Raw genomic sequence first — 23,296 nt, forward strand, 5'->3', positions numbered from 1 at the left:
AAAGTCTCTCTCTCTCTCTCACTCTCTCTCTCTCTCTCTTCCACTCTCTTCTGTCTTCTGTATTCTCTCTTCTCTCCTTCCTGGAACAGTTTCTTTGCCTCTATTTGACTGTGACTGTTAGAGGGGTGGGGATCTTAGGGTCCCTCTCAGCTGCCCTAAATTGTACCAAGAGCAAAATTATAGTAAAATGATTCTCTTGAGCCAGGTTCCACTGCCTAGAAAGTGTTTTACCCAAGGTGACAAGAGTATCTGTATAGTGTTTTCTAGTTCCTTCTTAGCCGAATAATAGTTCATGCTTGTAACAGCTTTATGAGGTAGAGCAGTTGCATTTATTATTTTAGTCCCACGGCTGATAGAGGGGAAACCAAGGCATTTTAAGACTGACTTCAGGTCTCATGAGCTTTCCCAATGAAAGTAATAATAAACAAGCTCCAGAGAGCTTACGAATGGAAAATAAATGGGAGGTGCCATCTGAAAAAGCAATTGAATAATTTCAATACACCTAAATTCTTCTCTAAAGTAGCATCCAAAAATTATTACTAACCAGACCCCCCCTACTTTATTATTGAAAGCTCTCCTGATTGATGTTCATAGGACCTAAACTGTTTAAGAGAAATAATTTTTAAAGCTAATCACTTAAAAATTCTCTCTACTTGGTCAATATGTATAATTGCTTCTATAGAAATTTATTTAATACATATTTCAGTTTCTACTGTGAACAAGGAGGTACTAGGCATTGAAAGTACCATTGTTAATAGATGTGGGCCCTACCACAGTCTTTACAGTCAAATGTGGGAACCCACACCCCAATGTCCTAGCAAATGGTCCAAGTCATACCACTGTGGGAGAACTGAAATTCAAAGTTCTCTGTTTGTGTTCTGGGCCATTGGACCATATCGCTTAGGATGGCAGAGATAAAAGCTACCATTCAAAGCAATCACAAGTTTCTGGGATCTTGATTTATTTCTAAAATCCATTTTGTAGTGAGGAAAAAAAATCACTATATGAGTTAAAATATCAACAATATGCCTGAGAGAGAAAATTTACAATTTTCTTCTTCAATCAACTGATATTGGAAAGGATGAAAAGTCTTTTCAGAAGAGTGGGTGAAAAGAGACCATATTGCAATTTAATTCCAGACAGGAAACTATCAGGGAAAAAAAAAAATAACAGAATAGGGAATTAAACAATGCTAGACTGTCTTTCATATTCACCATTCAACAAACATCTATTGAGCACCTAGGTAGGCACAAGACCTACAACAATTCTAAAACAACGTTCCTCCCTACAAGATCACACTGGGGGGAGGGGGGAGGGAAGGGGGGGGGAACACAACAGTTACCCAAACAATAAACTAATAATATCTGCTGACAGGACTTAGGTGCAGCCAATACACACCAAGTTCGCCATATCGGTTAGAATATTAAAATCCTTGGGTACTTATTAGAAAAATGCCACTCCACTCCCCTAATATCTAAGTGCCCCCTCACTCCAACCCCTTTCTTGAGATACCCCAAATCTCAGATCCATAAAGGTTTAATGCCAGTCCAGGAGAGGACCTCCTGTGCTTTAGGGTTATTAGCTATTTTTAATAACACTCCCTGCCACTATCCACTATGTACTAAAAGAAGGCATCTATGAGTGAACTGCTAAGGGAATGAAATATTTTAGATCATGTCCAACAGAAACATTTGCAATGATGGAAATGTTTTATATCTCTGGTAGGGTGTGTAGGTCCAGTTCTGTATTCTGTTTTGTGATAGCCCTGGACCCTTTCATGAATTATATCTTCTATTTTTTATTTTCATAATTGTATTATTCTTTTTTTAAAACAACTTTTTAAAAAAATATTTTCTATTGATTTCAGAGTGGAAGGGAGAGGGAGAGAGAGATAAAAACGTCAATGATGAGAGAGAATCACTGATTGGCTGCCTCCCACCATGCCCCCTACTGGGAATGGAGCCTGAAATACAGGGATGCGTCCTTGACCAGAATCCAACTGGGACCCTTCAGCCCACAGGTCAATGTTCTATCCATTGAGCCAAACCAGCCATGGCTAATTATATTAACTCTTAATTGGACCTTGTAGAAACCTATCTAAAAACTAACTTAAGCAAACAAACCAGAAACCTAAAATGTGTCAGCTCTTATAACTGGAAAGTCCAGAAATTACAGTGCTCCAGACTTCCCTAGATTCAGGAACTCAAGGTCATCAGACCTTGAAAGATGGGTGTTTGTGTGCATGTGCATGTGTGTGTATCTGTGTGTGTGTGTACACATGCATTGTTGGAGAACAATCTCTGTACTTTCCTGTATTGTATAAACTTAAGCAGCTCTAGGCTTATAGCTCACTAGTAACCTGGTGCATGGATTCATGCACATTAAAAGGAAATTAATTAGAAGGTGGCTGGTGGGGTGGGACTGGGCCAGACAGGCTCGACATGCTCTGGAGCCAAACTCCCACAGTCCTTCCCGGTCCAGCTGCACCTGAGGTGGCACCGTGCTCAAAAGGCATCTGCAGAAAGAGCGGGATCCCTCCAGCAGGTGGGGTCCCTCCGCCTGGCCTGTAGAGATCAGGCCGAAAACAGCTCCCCGACATCCCCAGAGGGGTCCCAGAGTGCAAGAGGACACTCTGCAAAGTTGTTATAATACAGGTTGTGGAACGCAAACACAAATGTGCAGTAAATCAGATTCAGGCCGACAGTGCCCTAACAACATCATAACCCACAGCTGAGGGTGAAATCATGTGGCCCTGCGAGGAATCAGGCTTTCTCCTCTCTGGTTTCAGGGTGCATCACCCGAGACCCACCGCTGCCCAGTCACTGCAGCTCAGGAGCTCCTGCATTGAGCGTCTGCCCCCTGGTGATCAGTGCACATCATAGAAACCAGTTGGATGAAGGGAGGGACACTTAACATATTAGCCTTTTATATATAGAGACTAGAGGCCCAGTGCGGTGAGAGGGGGGTCCCTCCGCCCAGCCTGTGCCCTCTTACAGTCCAGGAGCCCTCGGGGGATGTCCAACTGATGGCTTAGGCCCACTCCTTGGGAAGCAGGCCTAAGCTGCAGTCTGGCTGCCCTCTGTGGGAGGCAATTGGGGGATGGCACTGACCAGCCCCGCCCCCTGATCACCCTTCCACTGCCACCGGTCGCCCCTGCCCCTTGATTACAGTCCCTTCCCTCTGCCTGCTGGTACCTGCCTTGGCTGGCTTGATGCTGCCCACTAGCTGGCCCTGCCCCCTTGCCTACCAGTCAGTTTGCATATTAAGCCTTTATTATCTAGGATTAGTACCAATGTAAGCAAAGCTCTTCGCCCCTTGTGAACATTTCCTATAAAAACACTGACTTGGCTTAAATTACATGCCTATCTGGAAACCGTTATTAAAGCCAGAGAGAACATGATGATTGGCCAAGTGACCCACCCCTGGAGTCAGGATTGGGGTCTACTTTGTCCACATCATGAGGCCATTCTTAATGGAGAGTGACGTGTGCCCCCAAATTGATGTACTCTCACCAGAAGGAGGAGGGATAGCGATACACAAATAGAACAAAAGATGTTCATTATAGTCTCACACAGCCCGAATCTCTATTTCTTTTTTATATTTCTGATTGTAAAAATAAAATGATCATTGCAGAAAATTTAGTAAATACCAAAGGTGATAACAAACAAAACAAAACAAAATTACCCAAGATATAATTACCGAAGCGTTCATTTTGGTATGTTTCTTTCAAGTCTTTTTCCTTTTTCTAAGGATTTTTTTTTCTTTACATAATTTAGGATTCTATAATAATTTGCTAGTTTTCTACCCAGCTTTTTAATTTAATTTAATTTTGGTTGTCAAATAATCTTTAATCAAAACATTTTCCTTTGTAGTTCTTAACTGGCCGATGTTATCTGTGATATCATGAGGGTGGCGGCCATCAACACTGCAGCCACAGACAGGGCGGTCCCCAGGATCTTTTCAATGGTTCCAGAGAAGTTCTCTAGCTAGAGATCGGTGCTGCATCTGTCAGGCAATGCTGACAATCTTATCAAAAGTGGTATTTCCACTATGCTTAATGTTTTTTGGAGAGTTTTGTTTGGTTGATTGTTTTTTTTATTTGTTTTGTTTTGTTTTTTGCTTCTTCCTATCTCGTGGCAGTTCTTTGGGGGCTTTGATGATCAGGGCAGAGGCAGAAGGCACTACCTCAATCAGGGCCTGTCTGTTCTGAATAGTCAGTTTCACTGTAATCCTCAGACCTTTCCAATCACTGGTTGCTTTGACGATGTCGTCACCAATTTTTTGGGAGACAGGCCCAGGGGGCCCGAGCTTGGAGGCCAGGGCAGATGTGGCACCCACTTCCCCACAGGTGCACCTCAGGTTTATAAGTTTGATCTTGTTGGGGTCAAACTTTGGGGGCGTGGTGGAGTGGCTGGTATTTGATGAACCCGGATTCTGGAGGACCAAGGAAAGTTGCACTTGAACTTCTTTCTGTACCCAGCTTTTTTATTAAACAAGACATAAGCATTGTCCCAAACCATTAAACATGCTTTGGAAAACATAACATATAGTGACAGTATAATGTCCAATTAAATGCACCATAATTCTGAATGCTTAATTATTTCTCTATTTTTCCAGGGGTTTTTTTCTGCATACATTACTTGGTGATGAACATCTTGGTGAATAAAATGTTCCTGCCTCTGATTATTTATTTAGGAGAGATTTCTAGAGATGAAATTACTATGCCAAAGGTATAATCCTTTCCAAGTTTGCTACTTAAATAGTCCTTGCTTTCCCAGTAACCATCTGAAAGTGTTTTATCCGTAAAATGGGAGGAGTGGATAGACTATACGAACAATAACCATCTCCCCGTTTGTGAGGCTGAAAGGTGATGTATGCTCTTAGTTCAAGCTTTCATTTAGTGTTTATTGGGCATCTCTGTGCCAGATGTGCTACCATAGGTGCAGGGAGTGCAGAGTTAGGCAAAATACAAATGCTGCCCTCATGGGATTTGCAGACAAACAAGAGAGGCACACAGGGGGGGTCAAAGATTACATTGTTATACATACTCCAAGAGAGCTCTATGCACAGGGTAATGTTTGAACACAAAGGAGCATGAAGTGATTGTGCTGTGACTTCATAAAGGCTCCCCAAGAGGTGGCAGTTAGATTCTGAGGGGTCAGGAGGAGAGGGAGGCAAAGCAGGAGGAGAGTGTTCAGGGGTAGGAAGCACACATGTAAAGGGCGAGAGGCTTGTCAAGCCTGAGGAAGAGGAAGCACCACGGAAGGATGACACAGTTAGGGAAAAACAAGGCCTGTTGGGGACCGGGTGAGTGGAGACCACAGAGATAAACAAGAGCCATTCACGCCAAGAAACTTGAACTTCACCTCCTGAGCTATGAGGAGTCACTAGGGGACTTCGGGCTGCTGGCCAGATGTGAGAAGCTTAGTGAAGGATGAGTGGAAAGGGGTCAAAATTTGCGGCAGCAAGAAAATAATAAGCCTTATGCAGTGAGAGTATGAACGGAATTAAGCCTGTGGTAGTGAGCATGGGGAGAGGGGGTGGATGAGAACTATGTTAAGGAGGCCTCCGTCACTAACAGTATCAGGAAGGTGATTGGAAAGAGGGACTCGAGCATGGTGCACCAATTTCCGGTGCAAGGTGTATCCCTTCAGCAAGACGTGCAGCTAGGTTTGTAGGAGAATGGCAAGGATTTGGAGTTGAGTCTATTTGATTTTAGGTGCTCATGTACTTCTCCAAAGCTAGACGTGCAGGCCTGGAGCTCAGCAGAGGGGCAGGCAAGAGGAATGTGGCTGCAGGATTGGATGAGGTCGCCCCAGAGAGAGAGTACACCTGAGAAAAGCAGAGAGCTAATCAGTACCTAGGGAAACACCCTAGTTTAAAGGACAAACAGAAGAAAAAAGATCCCACAAAGGAGCCTGATAGGTCAGACTCAGAAAGGTGAAACCCTAGAGGACTGTGGCAAAAGACTTTCAGGAAAGTAATAATCTTCCCTTTGCCCTAATCGGTGTGGCTCAGTGGATAGAGCATCGGCCTGTGGACTGAAGGTCCCAGGTTTGATTCCAGTCAAGGGTATGTATCTTGGTTGCGAGCACAACCCCAATAAAGGGTGTGCAGGAGGCAGCTGATCCATGTTTCTCTCATTGATGTTTCTAACTCTCTATCCTTCTCCCTTCCTCTCTGTAAAAAAAATCAGTAAAATATGTATATTTTAAAAATAGTCTTTCCTTGTATCCTATCTCTTAGGGAGGTCAAATAAGATAAGAATGGGAATTCATGGATTGGAGTTTGTAATCATGATTAAAAACAGAATCTAATCAGTTCTAAATTTTTTGTACGCACTAATTCATTTAATCCTGACTATACTCTACCTAGGAGGTACTCTTAGTCTCCCAATTTCAACTGAGGCACAAGGAAGTTAGGTAACTTGAACAAATTTATATCAGGATTCAAACCCTTGGCGGGCTGACTGTATAACCCCTGTGCTTAATTACTGTAATAACTCACTTACCTAGATGATCTGGAGATCTTTGGTGACTAAACACCCACTCTCTCTCTCTCACACCCAGACACACACACACACACACACACACACACACACACGCAGTTTGTAGGCCCAGAATTCGGGCTGCCATGGGTTGAGCAATACCTTACAAGTGAAGAGGTCAATCCAAGCATTTATTGTTTAATAAGTTTTCAAGCAATTTAGTGGAATAAGAAAGGAGGTGATGAGGCAAGAGACCAAGGGGAGACTGGGGAGCCCTGAGCAGTTTGTAGGATGAAGTGAAAGCACCAGAAGAGGGAGATTCAAAAGGCCCAGCTGGAGGCAGAGGAGGGTTGAAAAGGGGAGATGGAAACACAATCTAAAAACCAAGATGGAGGGACGGACAGTAGAAAAACAACAGGGATAGTCCGGTGAGAAATGGAAGAAGCGTATGGGGTTCATTTAAAACCCCTAAAGTTAAAATATGACACTAAAAGATTACTCTGTCATAATTATCAACAACCATGGCTGAGAACTTCCCATGCCTGGGGCACAGTACAAAAATAAATAAATAACAACTTGAGAGGGCCTCTTATCTAACTCCATGCTACTTTCCAGAATTTAGGAATATTTCCAAACTTCGGAGCCTCATTGGTGTTCCATAAATCCCACAGCACAGGGCTGACGTCTCTTAGGTCATATATCTCTCATTGCCTTATAGTAGAGTTATTTGTAACCCTGTCATAGCCTCTCCACTGAATATTTTTTGAAGGAACTGTGCTGTAATTCAACTGAAGGGCTTGCCCCAGACACAGCCATGCACATAGTAGGTACCGCAGGTCTGCAAAATGAAATCACTGACAAGCGGTGCATCTGGTTGCTTTTTCCGGTGACTTTTATTTTATCAGGATCCGATTGGGCTCAAGAAATCCAGTTTCTTTTTGTTTTTGTTTTTGTTTTGTTTTACAAATTATTGTTGTTGTCATAAATTTGTATAATCCAAATCTGATTTAATCTCATACTGAGTGCCATGACCTTTTCACCTTTTTTTTACATTTTCCTTAGAATCTGATAAAGTCACATTGCAGGAATAAAGAAGACTTGCTTTAAGAGGAAAAGTATTAAATGATTCAATAAATACAAAGAGGAAAATGTATTTAACACAAAAAAGAGTATAAATAAGTCAGGCACTCTGATTGGTGGAGGGAGGGAGTAGCATTGTTTAATCTATGTGCAGTTCTTAAAATTTGCAACTAAACGGGCTCAGATTAGGGACCCACCCCCCACTCTTGTTTGATAGGAACTATTTCCACAGTGGCAAGGGTAACAATATGAGCATGGACGGGCCTTGTTACACCATTGCTGTAGCGTCAACCATTCCCAGCAACAGACGTAGCTCTAGTTGCAGTGTATCCACTGGCCTCCAGCAGTTAAACTGACTGTGGAGATGCAAGCACAGAAGGGTGGGGCTAGAGTGGTTGGTGGAATGGGGCAGAGGTGGCAGAGAGGTGGGAGGGGGGAGAGGAGGAGGCAAGAGATAAATGTTTTTTAAACCACGCTGATGTCTTGAGTTGGGTATAGATAGGGTGGTCATATAATTTATCATCCCAACTAGGACACTTAGGGGAGCAAAAGGGGCCAACAGGTATGAACCAAGCAATCCAGGATGAATGGTTTTCCTGAGCATGGAGATTATTGTAATCGCTCTGTTGCTATCCCACATTAATTAGGAATCAGATCTCTTGTATACCTTAGGTCTTTTAGGAAAGAAATACCTTGAACATATGCTGCTGGAATTGAGTCCTTCCATACTCAGTTTGGAGGTGGGTATGAGCAGAGAGAGAGAAAGAGAGAGAGAGAGCGCGCGCAAAAACACTTGCACATTAATTATAATTAACAATTAAAGTCAATTAATTTTAATTGACTTGCACATTAAAAAAATAAATCCCGACCAAAATAATCATCATCCTCCATAATAAGTATTATTATGTATTATTATTATTAGTGACATAATAACCAGAACTACCCACCTTTCTCCTATGAAGTGCCTTTTCGACTTAGTAATGGGTCATGATCTTGTTGAGATATCACAATAACAGCTAATGTTTATTGAGTAACTATGATGCTTCATGTGCTAATCTAAGTGTTTGCCTATATCATCCCATTGCTTCTCCAAACAGCCTCTTGAGGTCGGCCTATTAGCCCATCTCGCACATACGCAGAGAAAGGCACTGGTAGGTCAAGTGACTTACTTGAGGTCACTGGGTAGGGGGTGAGGTAGGCTTAGAACCCAGCATCCAGGGAACAAGCACCTCCCTCTGCACCCCAGTGCACGTTCCGCTTCAGCAGCAGGCTTTCACCTTCATACCCAACTGTTCAGAACCAAAGGGCTATAGGGACTGCTTGCCCCATCCCTGACTCCTCCACGTTGCTCTGCACTTGTTGAAAGTTCAAAACTTGCTTGCTGCAAATCAACTATTAAAAAAAAGTGTTACTAAATAATACTTTTATTGTAAGGTGTGGTAATCCTATTGTACTACTGTTAAAAACAGAGTCTTGCGGAAACCAATTTGGCTCAGTGGATAGAGCGTTTGCCTGCGGACTGAAAGGTCCCAGGTTGATTCCGGTCAAGGACATGTACCTTGGTTGTGGGCACATCCCTAGTGGGAGGTGTACAGGAGGCAGCTGGTCGATGTTTCTCTCTCATCAATGTTTCTAGCTCTCTATTCCTCTCACTTCCTCTCTATAAAAAAATCAATAAAACATATTAAAAAAAAGATGGCCAGTGAATATTAAAACAAACAAACAAACAAACAAAACAGAGTCCTGATAGTTCAGAGACATATGCAGTGTTAAGGATGAAATGCAAGATGCCAGAGATTCCCGCACAATTATCATGTAGGGGTTGGGAAGTGGGGAGTGGGTGGAAATCTAGGTGAAGCCAGACTGACCAAGTGGTTGATGGCTGTTGAAGCTAGGTGGTGGTGGGGCATGGGGTCCCATTATGCTATTGTAGAAGTTTAGCTTTCTCCACAATAAACAGTTTTTTAAAATTGTTTACAGTATTTAACCAAATGGGAAAAAAACATGTGAATGCCTAAGGGCCATGAGTAGCAAAATCTATGCACCCCTCTCCCCTGCCTCTCCCCACTCAGCAGCTTGTCCCTTGCCCAAGTTCCTTAAAGGCTGTGGACCCAGCATCTTTTTCTCTTAAAATAAGAGTTTCGCCCTTGACAGTCTCTCAGGTTCCACCCAGTTCTACAAGCTTATGATTCTCTGAGTTGGGGGCAATACTGATACCGGAACAGATTAGCAGGAGTTTTTCCTGGGGTTGGAGAATGAAGCTGCGGACTAGAGACAGTTCAAACAAGGCAGGAGTCTATTGTAAAAACAAAACAAAACAAAACAAAAAAAAAACACAGGCTCCCGGCTCCCAAGGGAGATTCCAATGGGTTGCCCCCAAGCGTTCTGCTCTTCCCCTCACATCTGCTGAAGGCCTGCTCTTTGGGTATTGGTGCTGCTCTCTGACTGGTTCCCGGCCTTTTTGCAAGATTGTCCTCTTTCACTCCCAAGGAAAAAACATATTATTTCCTACATAACACATTCATTGTTTGTTTTAGCTAGCTCTACCATTCCCCCTTCTTCCAACCTCACCCTAACTACTTAATTCTACTTGAACTCCATTCAATACTCAAAGGGGGAGGGGGGAAACCACCAACTCTTTGCCCTGGTAGCCAAAAAGAGATGCCAAAACCTTTCATATATCTTCTTTACCCTTCTCCAAGCATGACAGCTCTTGCCTTCATTCCTTTAATGCCCAAGCTATGGGATCTCTCTCTCTGCGCCTCAGTTTTCTCATCTGTAAAATGGGGTGTGAACAGGGTCACAACCACTTCACAGGACTAGGATGACAATTACATCCGTTAATAGGTAAACTGTGGAAAGCAGTACCTGACCTTTAGTTAGCACACACTAAATGACAGGTATTTTTTACTCTCTTAATGTTATAGCTACTGAAATTAATTGTGGTTCGGTGAGGAGAAGTGATTTAGCGAACATCTATCAGTTTTAATAAACAACGGAGCAGGCATTGAAAGGCGATTTTTCTGACCATAAATCTTCCACTGGGGACATCATTGTGAAAAATTGCAATTATGAAAAATTATACTAGACAACAATCGAGAAGAATTAGGTACTGTCCTAAGACTCCAGCAGTCATCAGAAACGAAGTTAACATTTGCTGTGAACACAAAAAAACTTAGTCTGAGTTGCAGACTAAGGCCTCTGGTCGTGGAGCCAGCCAGCCTCTCTCCCAGACAGCGTGGAGCCCAGCACAGGGCAGTCGGAGATTGCTGGGTGGCTGAAAGGTAAATTACACGAGGCAGCGAGAGCCAGCCCAGCGCTGTGACAAGGATGGGGGCGTGCTTTTGTTTGCAAACTGCAAGGCTTCTTAACCGTGCACACTGGACGCCATAGAAAGAACTGGGCCCTCTGGGAAGGCTGGCCTGTGGCAGCCGGTTTATTTTTCAAATGTTAGCATAGTGTAATTTTTCCAGCAGCCTTACCATCTTCTGTCTCTCCTCTTCCTTGTGTATGAATCTATCATTTCAAGATTATTTTTAAAAATAAACCTTTTAGAGTTATGTGCCAAAGAAATAAAAATGATCTCCACGTGTTCACAGAATTTAGAGATAAGCTGTTAATGAAACAGAGGAAGTCACAGAATAATGTGTTAAATAAATAAGCTACAAAGGTGCTGATAATTCTGATCTACAAAAATGGCAATTTTACACGGTTTCACCAAATATATAACCATATCTCTGAAAGGATTACACCCAACTGGTCACTATTCATCTTAGGCAAGGGGGTGGACTTGGGGAAGGAAAGTGTAAATAGAGGAGTTTACTTCTTCCTGCATTGTTTGAACTTTGATCCAACTATGCTCATGTCTTAATTTTATAATTTAAAAGCTAGAAACAAAGCCAAAACAGGTTTGGCTCACCAGAGCATCAGCCTGCGGACTGAAAGGTCCCAGGTTTGATTCCGGTCAAGGGCATGTACCTTGGTTGTGGGCACATCCCCAGTAGGGGTTGTGCAGGAGACAGCTGATTGATGTTTTTCTCTCATGGATGTTTCTAACTCTCTATTCCTCTCTCTTCCTCTCTGTAAAAAATCAATAAAATATATTTTAAAAATAAGTAAATAAATAAAAGCTAGAAACAAAAAAGTGGCTATTTGCCAAGTTTAGCTTTGTCAAATATTTTCTGGAATGCACTTAGAAATGAATAAATATTCATGTATTGTCAAATTAAACTTTCTCGTCCTGGGTACTTTTGCATTTGGCATATACCAGGGCTATGCATGTCGGTGTTCAGCCCCCACCCCCGAACTGAATTTTTTTCTCATTAGTGTGACAGAATTTATTTATTTGTTTAGGAAGTACAAGGGTAGTGGCCATCATTTTCTTTTCACTTATTTTTAAATAGAGGCAACATTTCTAAGCCCCAAAGACTGAGTTTGGGCCCCACCATGTATGTTAATTGGCGTGACAGCTGACACACCTCCTGTGGCTTAGCACTCCCCACTCTGGGCAGTCACGCTGCATCACTGCGTTTCCATGAGCAGTGGACGCATATATGATTGTGTGGTCCCATAATATCACCTTGGAGCTGAAAAAATTACATCAGTTAATATGTAAACTAATGTAATTTTTTATCACTTACTGACGTCATAGTGCAACACTTGACTCACGTGTTTGAGGTGATGCTGCTATAAACAAATCTATTGTGCTGCCAGTACACACAACTATGTACGGTACAGGATACTTGATAATAAAGAACTGTTACTGATTTATGTCTTTACTATGCTATACTTTCTTAAAAATATTATATATGCTTTATTGATTTTTACAGAGAGGAAGGGAGAGGGATAGAGAGTTGGAAACATCAATGAGAGAGAAACATCGATCAGCTGCCTCCTGCACACCCCCCACCAGGGATGTGCCCACAACCAAGGTACATACATGCCCTTGACTGGAATCAAACCTGGGACTCTTCAGTTCGCAGGCCGACGCTCTATCCACTGAGCCAAACCGGTTAGGGCTAAGCCATACTTTTTATTATTGTTTTACTCTTCCTACTTATAAAAAAAAGTTTGCCGTAAAACTTTTGTTACACCTGCAGCAGCCTCATGCATCTCATGTTCATCTTCACTTTCTCTTGTGCTTGCTTTAATCTCGTGTTGTTTTGTAATGTGCTTGTAACCTTGGAGCAATAGGCTGTGCCCTACAGCCTAAGTGTTTGTAAGTACACTCTATGATGTTTGCATAATTACAAAATCACCTACTGATGTATCCCTATCATTAAGCAGCACAGGGCTGACGGCTGTATGGTAATTGCCCATTTACCTGTCTGTGTCCCCCCAGATTGGGATTTCATGGGGCACAGCCTAAACACACAGCTGCCCCATTCTCCCTGGCTTTCCCCCACCACAAGCTACTAGAAAACAGCCACCAGGTCTGCTCCCTGAGCCTCCCTAGCACAGAAGGTACAACCTAATAGGAGCTCATCAACATTTGCCAAATGAGTGAAAGCTAGCATGCATTCGGGGGACCGACTCTTCTCAGAAACTGTCCATTTTCGTCTTAAAGAAAAGACATACCACGGGGATAGCAATGGCAGGGCAGAGCTTTAAAGAATTACTCATGTAATGATTCAAGGGCAAAGAGCTAAAAGCAAGCCAGAAACTTCTTTATGTTTTGTTCAGACCCCGCTAACACTTCAACATGTATTAAATGTTAATAAGCAGCTATCTGGGTCAGTGGGTTAAGTAATAGCAGCGGTGGAAGGTGAGAGGTGAGGAAATACACGGAAATTACTTTTAGAGACAGCTTGGCTCACCAGAGCGCAACATGTATAATAGCATGCGAATGATTTAACCATGTTCTCTTTCCCCCCTTTCTCTTACCGCAAGGCTTGGTCAAATGGCACTATTCTCTTTACTCGGGCATCTGCAGAGCCTGGCAAAATCTGAAAAATAGCAGCAAAGATCCAAGGGTTGGGTCACCTTCTTCTCCCTAGTGACAGAGAAGAAAGAAAAAAAAAAAAATCACCCCATTTAACAAACGGTCAGGAGCTGATTATACAGTTTGTGGCTCAGCCTGCCTACTCCTCCCATTTGGCCGTGTATCCGCACATCCTTAGGAAGGCCAAGGAAAGAAAACGGAGAATGTGAAGCACCAAGTTTCTGCTCCTTAACAGCAATTCAAAATAATAATAATAATAATATATTTTGAGCACTTACCATGTGCCAACTGCCTTATTAAGATTATTGGTTGAGGCTGGGAGAGCAGGGAACATTTGGCAATAACTGGAGATATGCTTAATTGTCACGACCTACAGAGAAGTGAGCATGAGGAGGTGATCCTGGCATTTGGCGGATGGAGGCCAGAGTGGCTGCTAAACAGCCTACAGTGCACAGGGCAACCCTCCCACAGCAAAGAATTATCCAGCCCCAAATATCAATAGTGCCAAGGTGGATAAACCTGCTTCCAATGAATCATCTCGCTTAACACTCCAAACAACCCTGAGCGATTGTCTCTATTTTACAGTTGCGGTCTCTGAGGCATGGAGAGGTTCAATAGCAGAGCAGCTTTCCAGCCCAAGCCTGTCTGACTCTGGGGATCTTAAGTTTGACTACAGTGTGTTGATAGAAAAGAAGCAGATAACTGAGAGTTAGCTAAGGATGTCTGATTCCGTAACAGAGACTTGCTGCGGCAAGGCCCTCGCCTCTGTCACCAACACGCTGCAGGCAGGTCTCCTCAGCTCCACCTCTTCTCTTTGCTTAAAATGTGACTTCTGTGAGTGTACTTACTTCTCTTTGCCATCTGAACAGCTAAGACATTATTATTTTTATTAAAATGACATTGAGTTATAATTAGTAAAAATAATATTCAATAGGAATATTAACAAAGCAGTTTCTGAATAGTTCCCCAAAATAACAAAAGTACTAGCCAAATAATAAAACTATTAAATTCAGCCTTCCCTCATTCTGTGAATTTTTTTCTTCAGCCACGCATACCAACAGGCAGAATGTGTCCCAAGATATGTGAAATTCATGAAAAGCTTTATATTCCTTATCAGCTGTCATTTTCCATATTTTATGAGAATTGAACATTTAAGTATGCCTCCACCAGAGTAGAGAAATAATACCAGACTCAGCAATAAGATATTTCACGTGGCTGTAATTGTATTTTATACACAAAGGTTCCCTTTTCTCTTCAAAATACCCAAAGGCCTGTCATTAGTAGACTCTACTGAAAAGCATCTATTTCCCATGAGGCTGGAACAGGTCTACATGTAATGGGCCAATATAAAGTATACTAAAAATATTAGTATGTACGCTATGTTTTTGTCCCCTTCTCTGTGGGTTATGCCTTTTTCATTCCTAGATCTTGACATAACCAGATTTTATTTTTATTGGCTTATTATCACATTTGACTTGATAGTTTCCATCCCGGATGTCTTACGGCACTCTCGGCTATCTGTAAAAGAGAACAGGGATATTGAGGGTCATGCAGACCCCCCACACTGTATCTAAAAAATTAGCATCCCAGCTTCCATACCCAGGCCTTGTACTACTGCCCCAAAGATACTGCAAAACAGCTTAAAATATAGTGAAAGAGGAAAAGGCTCAGGAAAATCATGAAGAGGAGGGGGGAAATCCTTAAATAATTAAACTGCGACTATCTTTTTATGTATACTACCTTTTAATGAAACAGTGTATTAGAATAAAATTATATCTATGTACTTTAAGAAAATAATTCAGTTTAATAGGATGGCTGTTATTCAAATATAACATTGATTAAATTAACATTAAACTACACCACTGAACAAAATATAAACTAATAGACATTTTATCTTTTAAGGCACAGATCACAACAAACCCAAGTAAGAAAACTTTAAAATAAATCTGCCTCTTCCCCACACCACCTCCCTAACTAATCCTTGCTGCACACCACAGGGAGAGTTGTTTTTTCAAAAATAAAAGTATGAAAATCTCATGCCTGTCACCATTACCTAAAAATAATGTGCCAATGCCTTAGCATGGCCTTTTTGATTTGGCTGTAATTTAACTTTCTAGCCTTATCCTTGCCAATTCTCACTCCATTTTATTTCTCTCTTCACTCAAGAAGCTTCAATCCAGGGAGAGCAGATCCCTCGGGGTTCCCCAGACACGCGTTGCTATTGTCAGGCCCTTTGCCTAAATGCTCCTTCTCACATCACCCAGTTCAGACTATCCTAGATCCAGCCCAAGTGATAGGCCCAAAGCAGGTTGTTCATTTTTCAACAATGGAAACATCCAAGGGGTATTTTTGTCACTTGAATAGGTTTCTGTAACATACACTGGCTTCTGGGCTCAAATGTTTTCTATCTCTTATAACAAAACCAGGCCCATGGAGACTAAAAAATGTTTCGTTGAACTAAGTGATCATAGGGAGATCCCTTTTGACTTCCATTTGCCTTGGGAAGTTGAGATTAATATCTACCCTGGCCACTCTTTACATTGGATGTATTATGAAGGGAATGTAGGTGAAAGTAGTGTGCAAAACATATCCTGGATACGCCAATCCCTCCGATAACTGTGACATCTGATTAATTCATTAGCAGGTTTATATCAGTTCAATAGCATTTCCAAGTTTCTCAGTCCTAATCGTCCCACCTTAGGCTGAAGATGCTTCGGAAAAAGCTAAGAGAAGTTTTCCCACCTTTGTTTTCCCAGAAAAACCACTTCCTTGCTGTAATGCCAGTCATACAGTAATTATTATATGGGTACAAGGATTTTGGAGTCAGTGACATACAATTTTCATTATATTTAATTTGCAAAAACCTGGCAATTTAGCCATGTCTTTATTCTTGGAGGAACTGCACACAAACTGGTGTTATAAACATTCAGCCTAAATAAGGGCCCCCTGGGCATATTGTGCTTAGGAATTTATAAACATAAACATTTCAGTTCTTTGGATCCTTGATGACGTAGCAGTCACCACATTCCTTCAGCCACCACATTCCTTCAGGCTCCTACTCTCTTGCTTCTTCCTTCAAGACTCCCTAGAGCCTAGACCTTGAATAGGGGACAGCAGACATGTCTTTCCTGACTCAAAAGTAAGAAGAAATGAGCAACTGCTGAGGCAATGGACAGGCATGGGCCTGATTAAAGGATCTGCCTCGAGTCAGCAATCTAGAAGAGAATCAAAATGGCCTTGGGACAGGAGCTACCAGCTCCACCATCTGTAGGCTGGTGGGTGAGAACCTTGGCTAGTATTGGAATGTAAGAGTTCATGGCTCTCGTTATGAGAATTAATCCTACTCTCCCCAGGCAATCGTTGCTGGGTAAGGATGAGGGACCCACAGTTGTCTAGAATTTCAAATTTTCCAATAAAGCTGAAAATCTAGATTTAGGGGGGTAAATCTCCCTATCGGAAACTAATTGAAATTCATTTTCAAACATCATATAGATCCAAGAAAAATCAATCTGTGAGCTGGATGTGGCCTGGGGCCACTAGTTTGCACTCCTCAATTCGGGGCCCATCTCTTTTTTACAGATGGTGATGCTGCAGATAGATTTTCACACAACTGGTTGGAAGCAAAAAAGGACTAGAACCCAAATCCTCTGACTGCCCATTTCTTTATAATCATTCACTTCTGTTCACACATTTGAAACTGAGACCATTGGAAAGTAAGGGCCAAAGTACCTGGTTCAGAACATGAATTTCCAGGCCCACTTGAGTTTGAGGGACATCAGGATGTCAGGTCCATTTCAGGTCCCTCTGGTGACTCCCAAATCCTCTAGAACAAGACTGGTGGTTCTTCTTCTCCTCCTTCTCCTCCTTCTCCTCCTTCTCCTCCTTCTCCTCCTCCTCCTCCTCCTCCTCCTCCTCCTCCTCCTCCTCCTTCTTCTTCTTCTTCCTTAATATATTTTACTGATTTTTTATTTTTACAGAGAGGAAGGGAGGAGAGTTAGAAACATCAATGAACTGCCTCCTGCACATTCCCTACTGGAGATGTGCCCACAACCAAGGTAGATGTCCTTGATGGGAATTGAACCTGGGACCCTTGAGTCAGCAGGCCGATGCTCTAGCCATTGAGCCAAACCAGTTACAGCTATGGTCGACAAACTTGAACTCGTGAGCCACATGTGGCTCTCTGGCCCCATGAGTGTGGCTCTTCCACAAAATACCATAGCCTGGACGAGTCTATTTTGAAGAAGTAGCATTAGAAGAAGTTTAAGTTTAAAAAATTTGACTCTCAAAAGAAATTTCAATCGTTGTACTGCTGATACTTGGCTCTGTTGACTAATGAGTTTGCTGACCACTGGGTTAGGGGCAAGACCGGTACTTCTTAACATGGTGACCATAGTGTGTATCTAGGACACCTTACAAACTACAGATTTCCAGGTTCTAGCAGCCCAAAGCTCCAGGGACATGTATATTTTTAAGAAGCCCCTTTGCTAATCCTTGATGATTCTAAAACATAGCTTCCCTAGCAGGGGGCCAATGGGGACCAGACCAGGAATTCAAGATTAACCCCCTTCCAAGATTGATGGAGCATCACACACTTCCAGGGAGTGACTACCTGTTTTAAAAAGTATTCTTTTCCAATTTCCTAGATTCTTGTTTTTCCAACTTTTATGGGGTGGCAGTTGGCTGGGAGGTGGGGGAGGAAGAAGAAAGGCTAGTTCTGTTGTGGTAAAACTTTTGGTTTTCAGTAGTACTGCTGGGTGTAATATTTTTTATTTTTATTGATTTTAGAGAGGAAGGGAGAGAATCATTGATTGGCTGCCTTCTGTCTGCCTCACACTGGGGATCAACCAAGCCCATATCTAGGTTTATGCCCTGACCGGGAATCAAACCGTGATCTCCTCATTCATAGATCAATGCTCAACCACAGAGACAAGCTAGCTGGGCTGGGGGTGAGATATTTTTATTCAGGTATGAAACGTTAACAGTTGCAATGAATTAGTTAATTAAATCATGAATGATAAATTCCTTATAAATTATCCTTAAATATTTTATAATTTTAATAGTTCTTATTTTTGTACTATAATCAGTAAACATTTAAGTGGAAGCTATGAATTAAATCTCAAAATAGACGAGTAATTTTAGACTGTGGCATCCATTTTCATAACATTCCAGTTTATTTTAAGGGACAATTAGTAGTACTTCCAAATATGTATCTAATTATGAAGTTAAATCATACAACTCTGCAGTACTTGGATTTTTTTTTTACCCACATCAGGCCTAGTTTTTTCCACAGTGACCAAAACAATAAGGGCAGAGTGACAAAAAATAAAATTCTAAATGCAAAATGCTTATAGTAAACAATTATCATTCTGAAATCAGCCCAGATCTCCTGAGGCCAATAACTCATATCTAGATCTCACAAACCACTTGTTATTTTGACCCTTATTATGGACATGGCCAAAGTATTTCCTGATCCTTTGTATCTGTAGCCTTTTTTTTTTTTTTTTTTTTTTTTTTTTTTTTTTTATCAAGTTCAAACAGTTGATTACATTGTTTGGGGGCCTTAATGTACTTTCAAATGTCCTGATGAAAACTCAGATTTCATTGGGGGTGATGACGCTCACTCATCACCAGCTTTAAGAATAAGCACTTAGACTTACTTCAGTAGTTGTTTGCCAATGTTCAAGGCCTATGTCCCAACAACATATTTAAATGATGCCTCTCCCTCCTTTACAATTTGGGGACATGGCACCTTGACTAATTTTTATGAGCTTAGTTAGCTTGGTCCTAAGGGGGAGAAATCAGTTTAGCTTCTTACTCCATGCCCAGAATTTAACAACACAGAACATCTCCAGGGTAAATAATTTTTATTCCAGCCATCACCTACTGCACCACTTGCGGAGAGCTTTGAACAGCTCTCTGAAGGACTAATCAGGCCTAATTCCATTTCAAACTTGCACAAATATTCCCCAAGTCGGGGCTTCATTTCTGATGTTTTTCTGATGAAATGCTATATTTACCTAGTTTTAAAAGCCCCAACTTTTATTCTCAGAATGACTGGATAGGGAAGGATTTTTGGGTCCCCACAGACTGTTAGAAAAAGCAACCCAAAAGGACATGGACCTCCAAAAGGGGCAGGCGCTACCCAGCTGCAGCCCGCTGTGCCACGTGATGGAGGACCTGGTGTGACTAGATCTTCTGGCTTTGCAAGAAAAGTTGGTGTCAGGATTTTTATATGAAATCCCAATTTTTAAACAGAGGCAACTGATTTAAAATGCTACCCATGTCAAACAATACACTTCTGTGGGACACTACTGGCTAATCCATTACCAGCTGGCAAAATCAATATCATAAGAATCACCGCTCTGTGGGTGTGTAGTCTTTAGTGCTAAGTCACTTTAGAACTCCCACCTTGGACAGCTTTTATGTAACAGCAGTACCCAATGCTTACCATGTGCCAAGCACAGAGAGGAGATTCAGCATTGAATAAAACAGAAAACGATGCTTGCATTCTAGGAATTGTATTCATGGAACTCACAAAGGTTGAAATAAGAAAGCATGAGAAATTAGGGGATGGAAATAATCTCAAAGAAATTTAGGACTACATGATTTTAACAGACACTTTAGCAAGTCATATAGAGTTTAATAAAATGAAAACGTTTAAAGCAGATTACTAAAAAAATAAATAAAAGCAGATTAGTTCATGGAAAATGCAGCCGTGTTTAAACCTCCCCTAGAAGAATAGTGTTTCTTCTTAACAGATATTTGTTGAATCCCTACTTTGTGCTAAGTGCCTTGCTAGACGGAAAGGATAAAATGGTGAGCAAGAAAAACATAATTTTAGCCCTCTACGTTCAAGTGCAGGGAACAAAATAAATCTGAAAAAGAAATTAGACCTTGTATGCATATATGCATAAGCCATGGACACAGATAATGGGGTGGTGAAGGCCTGGGGCAGAGGATGGGGGCAGGCTTGAAGGGGTCAATGTTGGGAAACAGGAGGCATAGGTAATACTTTCAACAGTAAAGATTAAAAAAAAAAAAGTAAATAATAATGACAAATCATGATCAGTGTTATGTCAACATTAACATAGAGATTAGTGACCAGAATGAGAAAAGTGGTTTAAATAGGCTAGTCAGGGAACTTCTGCCTGAGGAAGTGACATTTCAGGTGAAGTAAGAATGAAAAGAGAGAGTCGCTTGAGAGAAGGGGTTAGGGTAGAGGCAAGATTCCTAAATAGAGGAAACAGCACGTGCAAAGGTCCTGAGGTCTGAAAGAGTTTACTTACAGAAATGAATTCTTGTGGGGCAAGAGGACAGTGGGTAGGGTCTGGAGACAAACTGGGCCATGGGCCCACAGTGAAAACTTTGCGTAGTAAAAACTTCAGGTCTATCTTACTTGCAGGGGAAGTCACCAGAGAGTTTTCATCAGGGGAGTGACATGAAGTGATTGACACTTTTTGGAATTCACCCTGGCCATTGTGAGTGCAAAAAACACACAGAAGTCAGGCAAGCATTGACACAGGGAGATAAATTAGGGTAATGGTTGACTGCCCAAGGATAGTGACATTGGAGATGGAAAAAGGGCATGGATTTCAGATACATCTTGTCTAGGGGGTTTGTCCTCAAGCCCCAGGCTCTCCTTGTTTGCCTGTTCTTCTTCTTTCTTTTTTCTTTCTGGGGAATAAAAACACAAGGTTAAAGTCAGCTAGGCCTTCGGATATGAAAAGTCAGTGCAGGAAATGCACGGTCCATTCACTAATAACATTTTTGTGAACCGACTTTCAGTGACTTTACGTCCACAAAGATAAAAATCAAGGGCATGATCCTATCTGCTAAGTGTCTGCCTGCATGCCAAAAACTTGGAATTCTTTGGATTCTGAAAGATACGAACAGCACGACTGCTCCTCTTATCAAAATACTTTGTATGTTTGTTTTATTGCTTACTTGCTAAAAACAAAACAAAACAAAAAACCCTGACACCATCATTGGAGAAGAAACTTTATGGCAACACTTAACCAAATAAAACTTGGAGAAAGTTTAAATGAGTCCAACAAAATCACTTGCTCTGTGACTTGAGATTCTTGAGGCTTATTTTTTATTATTATTATTATTATTATTATTATTATTATTATTATTATTAATCCATGTGGTAGAAACCCAGTGATGCCAGCCTGGGCCCAGTGGGGTGTGTCTCCAGCAAGCTGGGCTTGAGAACCAAGCACATGTGAAGAGGAAAATCAAAATAAATATCTGATGTTTTTTCAACATGAGACAGAGATTGGAGCGAGGAGAGGAGAGCGGAGAGGGGGCAGGACCTCTCAGCCTGGAGCCTGGGACAGCTGCAGGGAGTTTCTTCTCCTAAACCCATGCTTTGTGTCCCAATCCGAATAGTGTGCTTCCTGCTTTGCTCTGATCACCCACATCTTCTGCAACCCTCTCCAGCACAGGCTTGTACTGGGAGAAAGAAAATTGGAGAATTTCTAATGCAGGAGAAAACAGTTGACTTATTAGGGCTGGGTTGTTTCAAGTTCCTCAAGTTTTAACTTCCCCGGTGAAAAAAGAATTGAGAAAAGCTCATAGAATGCATAAAGAGTTCAGTCCACCTTACCACGACTTTTACCTTGATTCTCAAAGCACATCCATTCTCTTATAATAGAATCCTTTTTTCTAAGCCGCTGTTCTACATCCAATCCCACCTCACACTGAAGACAACACCTCCCCCCCCCCCCCTTTGACTACCCTGTGACACCTGGAAATGACTAAACTTAAACCAAGAGATCGGTGCTAGTGAAGGGTTAACCTAGTAACAGAGGCAACAGAGCGTTTGTGACCAGTTCAGGAATTCGGTCGGATGTTATCAAGTGTTTTAAACTTCTTGGGAAAACTGCAAGGTCTGAATCAAGGGCTTCTCCCTTAATGATGTCTTTATGGATTTGTGACAGTATCAGAATGATAATAGCAAATACATATGATGCCTACGGTGTGGCAGGCAGTGAGTGTCCCTAGAGTTTACTTGCATTATCCCATTTAGTTTTCACAATGACCCTTCAAGGTCATTTGTTGAGATAGTGGCAAAGAGTCTCACTGAGGCAGCCTGGTCCTGGGATTGCCCCTCCTTCCACCCTCCTCCATGCCCCTCCTCCCACCCTCTAAGCCCCAATCCCAGCTCCTACCCCTGGCTTTCCTGATATGTCTTAAGTCCTGATGAGTCTTCTTGTAGCATGTTCCCCTCTCCTTCCCAGCTCCCATGTGAAACATTTGGATTTGGGTCAAAAGGATAAAATAGGCAAGGGATTGTGAGAACAGTATTAACCACAAAATCTAACATACGCAGGACCCACCAGATGTCAGGCACCGTGCTAAGAATTCTATACTGACTCTCTGTTTAACCCTCACAACCATTCTAAGAGAGAAATGCTATTACCCCCTAATTTACAAATGAGGAATCTGAGACCCAGAGAGGTTAAGCGAATTCCCCAAATCGTACAACAGGAAGAAATAGAATGAAGATTTGAATAAAATCAGTCTTACCTGCTTGGAAGCTCAAGCTCTGAGCCTCTGAACCTCTGAGCCTGTGAGCTACACGGCCTGCTAGGACTCTGACCATCTGTTTTCTCTCCAGTCTGCACTCCGTAAAGCAGGAGGGTTGGCTGCTGTAATGGGTGCCCAGTGCCGATGTGCACTCCTTAGATTCCTGCGGTAGGGCTGGGGCATACATCCCCCAGCTGAGGGAAGTGCTAACCAGGGATACTCTTGGTGAGAGGGAGCTACCTTAGTTAACATCATGC

General features: G+C 42.0%; 1 pseudogene; it reads right to left on the reverse strand.

Moving 5' to 3' along the window:
* Positions 1-3,813: 3,813 nt before the first annotated feature.
* LOC118724101 lies at positions 3,814-4,520 on the reverse strand (annotated as a pseudogene).
* Positions 4,521-23,296: the final 18,776 nt, after the last annotated feature.

Source organism: Pipistrellus kuhlii, unplaced genomic scaffold (genome assembly GCF_014108245.1).
Source record: "Pipistrellus kuhlii isolate mPipKuh1 unplaced genomic scaffold, mPipKuh1.p scaffold_m20_p_1, whole genome shotgun sequence".
Classification (NCBI taxonomy): domain Eukaryota; kingdom Metazoa; phylum Chordata; class Mammalia; order Chiroptera; family Vespertilionidae; genus Pipistrellus; species Pipistrellus kuhlii.